At 38.1% G+C, this 8871-nt stretch overlaps 1 pseudogene; it reads left to right on the forward strand.

Moving 5' to 3' along the window:
• The first annotated feature begins 7992 nt into the window (after window positions 1-7992).
• On the forward strand, window positions 7993-8631 carry LOC120607052 (olfactory receptor 7A10-like; annotated as a pseudogene).
• The last annotated feature ends 240 nt before the right edge of the window (window positions 8632-8871 follow it).

Consider the following 8871-nt stretch of genomic DNA (forward strand, 5'->3'; position numbering starts at 1 on the left):
ATTACTCCTGTAGCAAAAAACTTCACTTGTCTACTAAGCCCATTTATATAATTGCAATCCAGGAAAACCTGAAACCTCAGTTTTCACTTTTGTGTCCCTCATCCTGTCTACCTCAGTACCTTAACTGCTCTTCCTGATAATGTAGACTTCATCGTTTCTCCCTGTAATTCTCGGCCTGTTGATAGTGATGCTATAGGAGAGGATGGCCTGGGGCACTGGCCTGGGCCCCTACTGCTTGTTACTCACACCTCTTTCTATGTTGTTGCAGGGCTGGCCCTTGTGGTCCTTATTATAATTGCAAAACTACCAGGAAACTATGAAAAAGCAATGTTTATTAATCACAGGTTCAGCATGTTCAAGAGCCACATGGAAGATCAGTGGAGAGAGAAGAGAGAGAGAGAGAATGGGAATGGACCAAGTTGGGGAGAACTTTGTGCTTATCTAATATCCATGCCATACAGCTAACAATGTGATATTTTGGGGTGAATGTATTTGAAATGGATGTCTCATAAATCAGAAGTTTAATGCCAGGCATCACACTAGTAACATGCTATTGTATTTTCTATCTGGTCTCCAGGTTTTATTGTCTCATTCAGCTCAGGGCCCAGAATACCTACAATAGTCACTGGTGAAAATTGATTATCAACTATATATTTCCCAATGAGATTGGCATGGAAACATGGAAGATGTTCAGAGACAAACAGAAAACAAGATATATATGTCATTCTGAGCTAAGAATGAGGTGAGGAACCTGAGGCTTCAGAGGGGAGAAGGTCGTTTGCAGGACAGTAAGAAGAGCAGATGTTCAGTAATTAGAAGTTTGCTCTGTCCTATACATAGGTCACAACAGGTGATCGCTGATGATCACTCTTATTATGGGCAAGTCCCCACATTTAAATATTTTAGGGGCGTGGTAAAAGTTTCTTTTGGGCCTACAGGGTCTCAAAAATAATCCAGATATACATCTTCAGGTGACTTGTTCTGAATCCTTATGATCATGACCTGCATTTATTCTTTTGCATGTGAATGTCCAGTTTTCCCATCACCATTTATGAAGAGATTGTACTTTTCCCACTGGCTATTCTTGGCTCCTTTCTCATAAATCAATGACCATATATGTGTGGGTTTATTTCTGGGCTTTCTATTCTGTTCCATTGATCTATGTGTCTGCTTTTGTTTCAGTAACATTTTTGACAAAAGAATGTCCAGCCTAAGAAAAAGTCTTATAAGAGTTCATTTAAGCAGAACTGATGGCAATCGTCAGGAAGCAAAATCTCAATGGATTGAGAAAATGCTCTAGAGAATGGCAGTTTTACAGCTGATTTTTTATGTTAGAATGGAAGGAAGAGACATAAGAAGGGGTCTACAGTCATTGGTGGAAGATTAGAGAAGTGAGAGAAAGTAAAGCAGGGAAATCCCTGAAATTGGATAAAAAGTTAAACAGAGAGACACGTGCTTATTTAGATAACAGTGAGGTCTCATGGTGTGTGGCTGACAGTTGTGTTTTGAGGGGTCTGAGAAGAAGGTGATTCTGGTGTTTTCATGGTACATTATCTTAGATTAACAATGACAATAGACTATTTCAAAGTTTAAGATTGACCTTTGTTAAAGGCCTTGGATGTGACTATCCACTACAACCTGCTTTCAGATAGGGAATTTTTACATTCAGACCGCCCTAGATGGTAACTTTGGTCTCTGGGTTTGTAAGGCTCACCATGTGGGCCTCCTCTGAACTTATCAGGTAGAGTATGTGGCCCCCTTTTCCTCCACACCATACTGTTTTGATGATGATAGCTTTGTAATATAGTTCAAAATCAGAAAGCTTCATGCCTACAGCTTTCTTCTGCTTTCTCAAGATTGCTTTGGCTATTCATGGTGTTTCAAGGCTCCATATTAATTTTACAAGTATTTGTTCTATTTCTATTGTTTAATTTTACAATTATTTGTTCTATTGGAATTTTGATAGAAATTCCATTACATCTGTAGATTACTTTGGAAAGTGTTAAAAAACAAAAATCAACCGAATAAAATTTAGAAATCTAATTGGCTTTATTAAGGGATTTGTAAATGGAGCAGCATCCCATCTAGCAATTAGAGGGGAACTCCCAGTGGTTGTACAAAATGGAAGATTATCATAGAAAGAAGGGTGGGGCAAAGGAGCTATTTACAAAAATAAAATTATTTTTAGACCAAGACATCTTTTTGGGGGGTTGGTGGGGGGAAGGAGACAGCAAGAATTTTATCCTACAGATTGTCTCTTCTTTGGGAAGATGATGAGGGCCCACATTACCTTACTGGTGCTGTTAGAAAACTCAAGGCGTTTCTTTGCCTGAATACATCAAAGCCAAAAGAGACACAAATTGGAGTTTGCAGCAAAGAAAGTAGAGGTTTATGGCACCTAACCTGATGACACAGGTGAGCTAGTGATCGAAGACCTGAACCCCCAGTGGTCTCCTGAAGATAAGTTATATAGGAGAAAACTCATTAGTCCTGGTAGCTAAGGGGGTTGGGGCTGTGGGCTCTACTCATTAGTCGGGCCTAGGGTAGGGGGAAGTTGATCATTGCATCAGGTCCTGATGTCAGTCACAGCATCTTTCTGTCTGGTTTCAAGGGAGTGCTGATAGGGTTGTTCTGCTTTCATGGAGGTTGAGATGTTATCTTTAGTTTGATAGAAACTGTTTCTGTAGTCAACAGACCGAGGCTTTGTTCCTAAGGCAGTTCGATGCTGACCTAAGGGCTTAATGATTGGGGAAGTGGTCATGCAGTGTGCAGAAGCATAATGGGGGGGAAAAGCAAGTGACCTGAGGGCAGTTTGAATCAAGGAGGAAGAGAAGAGAGTGCTGAATCCTAGCACTAGACCACCAGGGAAGGAGATAGCAAGGGTTTTATCCTGCAGATTCTCTCTTCTTTGGGAGGATTGGGGGGGAGGGATATTATTTCATTCATATGTGGGATATGAAACTGAAAGCAACTAATGAACAAAACAAACAAACAAAAACTCATAAACACAAACAACAATTTAGTTGTTACCAGAGGGAAAGTAGAGAGGGAATGGCAGATAAGGGTACAGAGGGTCAAATATATGATGATGAAAGGAGATTTGACTTTGGGTGGTGAACACAAATGTAGATAATGTATTGTTTATGACAAAGTCAGAATTCTCAAGGCAGCCAGGAAGAAAAAATGGCAACTTATAAAGGAAAACCCATTAGATTATCATTGGACATCTCAGCGCAACATTACAAGCCAGAAAGGAATGGAATCAAATATTTAAGCTATTAAGTGAAAGAAAGTACCAGCCTAGAATAATGTATCCAGATAATTTCTCCTTCAGATATGAAGGAGAAATTAAGACTTTCCCAGACATACAAAAATTGAGAGAATTCTCCACTATGAGGCCTGCACTACAGGAAATACAGAAAGGGGTCAGCTCACCTAAAACAAAATAACAAAACAAAATACAGAATTAGGAGGTAAGTGGCTACCAGGCAAATCAGAGCAGAGGAGTACAACCTTACTAAGAACAGGGCATTATAACCTTAAATAATAAAAACAGAATTGTTAAAACAAGATAGTAATGAACGTTCAGCATACATAGGAACAAATTGAGATAACAATGACTGAAAAGCGGGGGAGAGGGGTTCGAATCTAAATTCGCAAAGTGGAATGGAGATAAGGAACAAGCAGAAGAAAATGCACGACTGTATATATATATATATAACTATCCTTTACATATTCATAATGGTAACTACACACCAAAGATTCAGAACCAAAATATATAACATAAAAAAAGAAAGACTCACAAAAGCCAAACAAAATAAAGAGAAGCACAAAGACAAGAAAGCAATGGAAACACTGAGCTACCAGAAAGCAAAAGATAAAATGGCTATAAGAAGATCTCAGATTTCAATAATCCCCTTAAATGTAAATGGACTGAACTCACCAATCAAAAGCATAGAGATACAGAATGGATCAAAAACAAAACCCAACCATATGCTGCCTCCAGGAGACACATCTCAGCTCCAAAGACAAATGTAGACTCAAAATGAAAGGATGAAAAATGATATTTCAAGCAAATGGCATTCAGAGAAAAGTGAGAGTAGTAGTATTAATATTAGACTAAATACTCTTCAAAATAAAAAAGGTAAAGAAAGATACTGAGAGACACACCATAATGATAAAAGAAATTATACACCAAGAAGACATAACATTATTAATATCTATGCTCCCAATCAGGGAGTCCCGAAACATGTAACGCAATTACTAACAGAACTAAAGGGAGAAACAGACCAAAACACTATCGTAGTAGATATGGACAGATCATCTAAACAGATAATCAATAAGGAAATAACATCCTTAAATGACACATTAGTCCAACTGGACATAATCTACATTTACAGAGCCTTCCATCACAAAACAGCTGCTTATACATTGTTCTGCAGTGCACATGGTACATTCTCAAGATTTGACCACAAATTGGGACACAGAGATAGCCTCAACAAATATAAGAGGGTTGAAATCATACCAACTATATTCTCTGATCATAATGCTTTGAAACTAGAGATCAACTGCAAAAAGAAATCAGGAAGAACCACAAATACATGGAGATTAAACAACATGCTACTGAAGAATAACTGGATCAGAAAAGTAAAAAAAGAGATCAAGAGATACATAGAAACAAATGATAATGATAGCACAACATATGAAAAATTTTGGAACATGGCAAAAGCGGTCATAAGATGAAAATTGATATCATTACAAGCCTATCTCCAAAAACAAAAAAGAGCCCAAAGAAACAACCTAATGCTTCATCTTAAAAAACTAGAAAAGGAAGAATAAATTGAGCTGGGCTGTATTTGATCATGTCTCATATTTACTGAAAAGTTCCAGATGAGTGGAGATAGAAATTATCTTGTAGCAGCCGTTCGTAAGACATACATTGTAGTATCTTCTCTCATGCTGGTTATTTATGAGGTAAATAATTACGAATGAGTTTAAAAGGAATATAAAATAATTTTATTTGGAATTATTTCACTACTGGCGAGGGTGCCTATATTTTGGGGCTTGTTACCTTTACTTTCTCTATTGGAACAGTTAGTAAGAATTACTGTCCCACATTTAGCCTTTTCCCTCAGTGGTCATGTCTTCTATATATTTAATGATAAATTTTGTCATGCATGTGGGAAAAACAAAAACTGAAGACTAACCCATTTCTGGGCAAAGAGAATAAAGTGAAGAGAAACAAAAGTTTTTGCAGTTCAATGATGAAGAAATTAAGGTGACTGGTTGTACCTTAAATTTTAATGCATCAATGCATCATAGCCAGATCATGTTTATATTTATGCAATGATGACTTCACCGTACCAGCTGATTGGGCGCAATACCTCCAACTCTCTTTAAAATTTTTTCTTCTTCACTTGAGTTTTCAAGGTAAAATTCTCTTACCCAAGGACACTAATGAATGAATGGAGAGGCTTCTACACAGTTCCCTCAGCAAATTTTATTGAATAAATGTCTATATTAGATTCTACCGCTGCTATAAAATATTCCCACACTAGTTGTTTAAAACAAGCAAATATATGCTCTCACAGTTCTGTGTCAGACACTTCAATGTGTCTCATTGTCTAAACTCAAGATGTCTGCAGGGTTGGGTTTCCTGTAGAGGCTCAGGTGAAATTGGTTTTTTTCTCATTCCAGTTTGTATTCTGGCCAGCTGCATTCCTTGGTTCCTGGCCCTTCCTCCTTCTTTAAAACCAGCAGTGTAGCATTTTCATCTTGTCTCCTCTTCTGCTTCTAGAGGAGCATTGTGGTCACCTTCGTCCCATGCGGATGATCCTGGCTCATCTTCTACCTTACAGTCGCCAATTAGCAACCCTGTTCCACCTGTTACCCTAATCCTCCCTGTTATAAAAATATCAAGTTCAAAGGCCCTGGGGTTGAGGCTGTGGATATGTTTAGGAGGTCCTTCTTCTGTTCTTTTTAAAAGTGTATTACTATGTGCCAAGGGCCTTTATATAAAGGAAATAAAACCAGAACTTGTCACATTTTCTGAATGAGTGAATACATTATTCTTTTAATACTACATGCAAGAAAAATTTTGTTCAGAGAACCTAAAACTATGTCTAGCTGAGTCTAACACAAGACCTTAGGTTTGCTCCGAGCAAGACCAACAGCATTAACACCACCTAGAACCTTGATAAATATGTAGAATTTCTTAGCCCAACAGGACCTCAGCAGCTGAATCATATTCTGTATTTCTGTTAAAATTCTTGTTGATTCATAGGCACACTCAAGTTGAAGTGCTGGAATACACTAGGTTTTTTCACCTCTCACTGTTGACAATATGGGCAGATAATTTTGGAGGATACTTTCCCATAAATTATTGGTGTTTGGCAGTATTCCTCTGGACAGTGCCGAATATCCCAGGGGCAAAATCATTTCTGGGCGAGAACCACTGCCTAGAAGCAACATGCAAAAATTATAACCAAGGCCTAACAGATACTCTATTAACTGCACATCACTAACCCCTTCTGCTCCATCCGAGGGCCTTTGCACTGAACATTCCCTCTGTGGGGTACAGAGTTGTCTATATAACCTGGCCTCTCCTTCCTTTTTATCCTAGTGGTGATATTGAAATGTCATCTGTTTGCAAGTCTTGCCTAAAGACACATAAAAATGCATAACGTCCTCATCACTTTTTCCTTTACACCTGCTTTCCTTTTCTTCATACAACTTATTCTGTTCACTATAAAGTCTTTTGAAAAGTGTATTACCATGTGCCACTCGAGGGCACTTATATAAAGGAATAAACACAGCATTTGTTATATTTTATGAATGAGTGAATACATTATTCTTTTAAAAGTACATGCAAGGAAAATTTAGTTGGGAAAACCTAAAAGTTTGTCTAGGTGCTCTTACCCAAAACCTCAGCCTTGCTTCAACCAGGACCTGCAGCGTCGACACCACCTGGGAACTTGATAGAAATGCAGAGTATCTTAGCCCAACAGGACCTGCTGAATCGTATTCTGCATTTCTGGTAGAATCCTTGTTAATTCATAGGCACACTCAAGTTGAAGCGCTAAAGTAGACTAGGGTTTTCCCCTCTCACTCTTGACAATATGGGCAGAAAATTTTAGAGGATGTTTTCCCATGGACTTTTGTTGTTTAGCAGTATTCCTCTGGACATTGCCAAAGATCCTAGGGGCAAAATCATTTTGGGGTGAGAACTACTGCCTAGAAACAACCTGCAAAAATTATAATCAAGGCCTAACAGATACTCTATTAACTTTGTGACATCACTAACCCCTTTTTCTCCCCCTAGGGCCTTTGCACTCACCAATCCCTCTGTGGGGTACAAAGTTATCCATATAACCTGGCATCTCCTTCCTTTTTGTCTTAGAGGCAATGTGCAAACATCATGTGTTTGCAGGTCTTGCCTAAATACACATAAAAAACACAGCGTCCTCATCACTTTCTCCTTTACATCTGCTTTCTTTTTCTTCATACCACCTGTGACCTTTTGAAACGTTATATTTTTAAAATTTTATTGTACATTCTTCTTCAACATCCCTCCTCATTGAATTCAAGGGAGTTTTGTACTTTAGCTCTCATTCTTCACAGACTAGACAGTGCCTATAACCTAGTCGGCAAACAATATTCCCAAAATGCATGAAGACTTTCTCAATAACACTGTAGAATACGGTGTCATGAACCCCTAGGAGAAAAAGCAGAATGAGACAAAAATTCCTAATATAAATGGCACAGGAAACCCCAAGAGGAGACCACATCCTTAAAAAGATATTGAAATTAATTTCTTGAATTTTAAATATGAACTCTAGTATTAGAACTATGTGAGTAAGCCAGTTTGTATGAAAATTACACTTTATTTTCCTGTTTTCTGTAAGTCACCTCCATGACATAGAACCAGGGAATCTTACAATATTTTCAGAATTTCTTCTGAGATTTTCAGAGGAACCAGAATTGCAGCCCCTTATGTATGTAGGCTGCATCTCACAGATATGATTTTTCCTACTCTTTGCAGGATTGGATGACTTCCTTCTGACTGTGATGATTTATGACCACTTTGTGGCCATCTGTCACCCCCTGCACTACATGGTCATCATGATCTCTGGTTCAGTGGACTGCTGCTTCTGGTGGCCTGGATCATGAGTGCCTTGCATTCCTTGTTGCAAAGCTTAATGGTATTACGAATATCTTTCTGTACTGTCTTGAAAATTCTCCACTTTACCTGGGAATTCAATCAGATAGTTCATCTTGCTTGTTACGATACCTTTCTTAATAACCTGGTGATATATTTCTTAATCATTCTGCTGGGTGGGGGGTCCTCTGGCTGGTATAATTTACTCTTGCTCTAAGATTGTTTCCTCTATATGCAGAATCTCATCAGCTCAGGGAAAGTATAAAGCATTTTCTACCTGTGTGTCTCAGCTCTCAGTTGTCTCCTTCTTTTATTGTACAGTTCTAAGAGTGTTCCTCAGCTCTGCTGCAAGCCACAGCTCACACCCAAGTACAGAAACTTCATTGATGTATGCTGTGGTCACATCCATGCTGAACTTCATCTATGGTCCCAGGAACAAAGAGATAAAGGTGATTCTGAAAAGATTTTTTTAGGATGGCAGCTACAAAATGAATAATTTCCTTCGGGCTGAAAAAAGTGTCCTTTAATCTGTGATCCTTTAATAAGATTCTGATTATAGAACTCGGTCTTTTTATTTATGTTCTGAAATTTCCATTTGCTTGAGTTCAACTTCTCTATACAATTTAAGTAGTCAATTTATTAAGTTTTCTCTTCTCTCTGTTACGTAGCCAGTTTTTTTTCCCTTTTTCTCCATACATTCACGAAATTTTTTC

This window comes from Pteropus medius, unplaced genomic scaffold (assembly GCF_902729225.1).
Source record: "Pteropus medius unplaced genomic scaffold, Ma_sr-lr_union100, whole genome shotgun sequence".
Lineage (NCBI taxonomy): Eukaryota > Metazoa > Chordata > Mammalia > Chiroptera > Pteropodidae > Pteropus > Pteropus medius.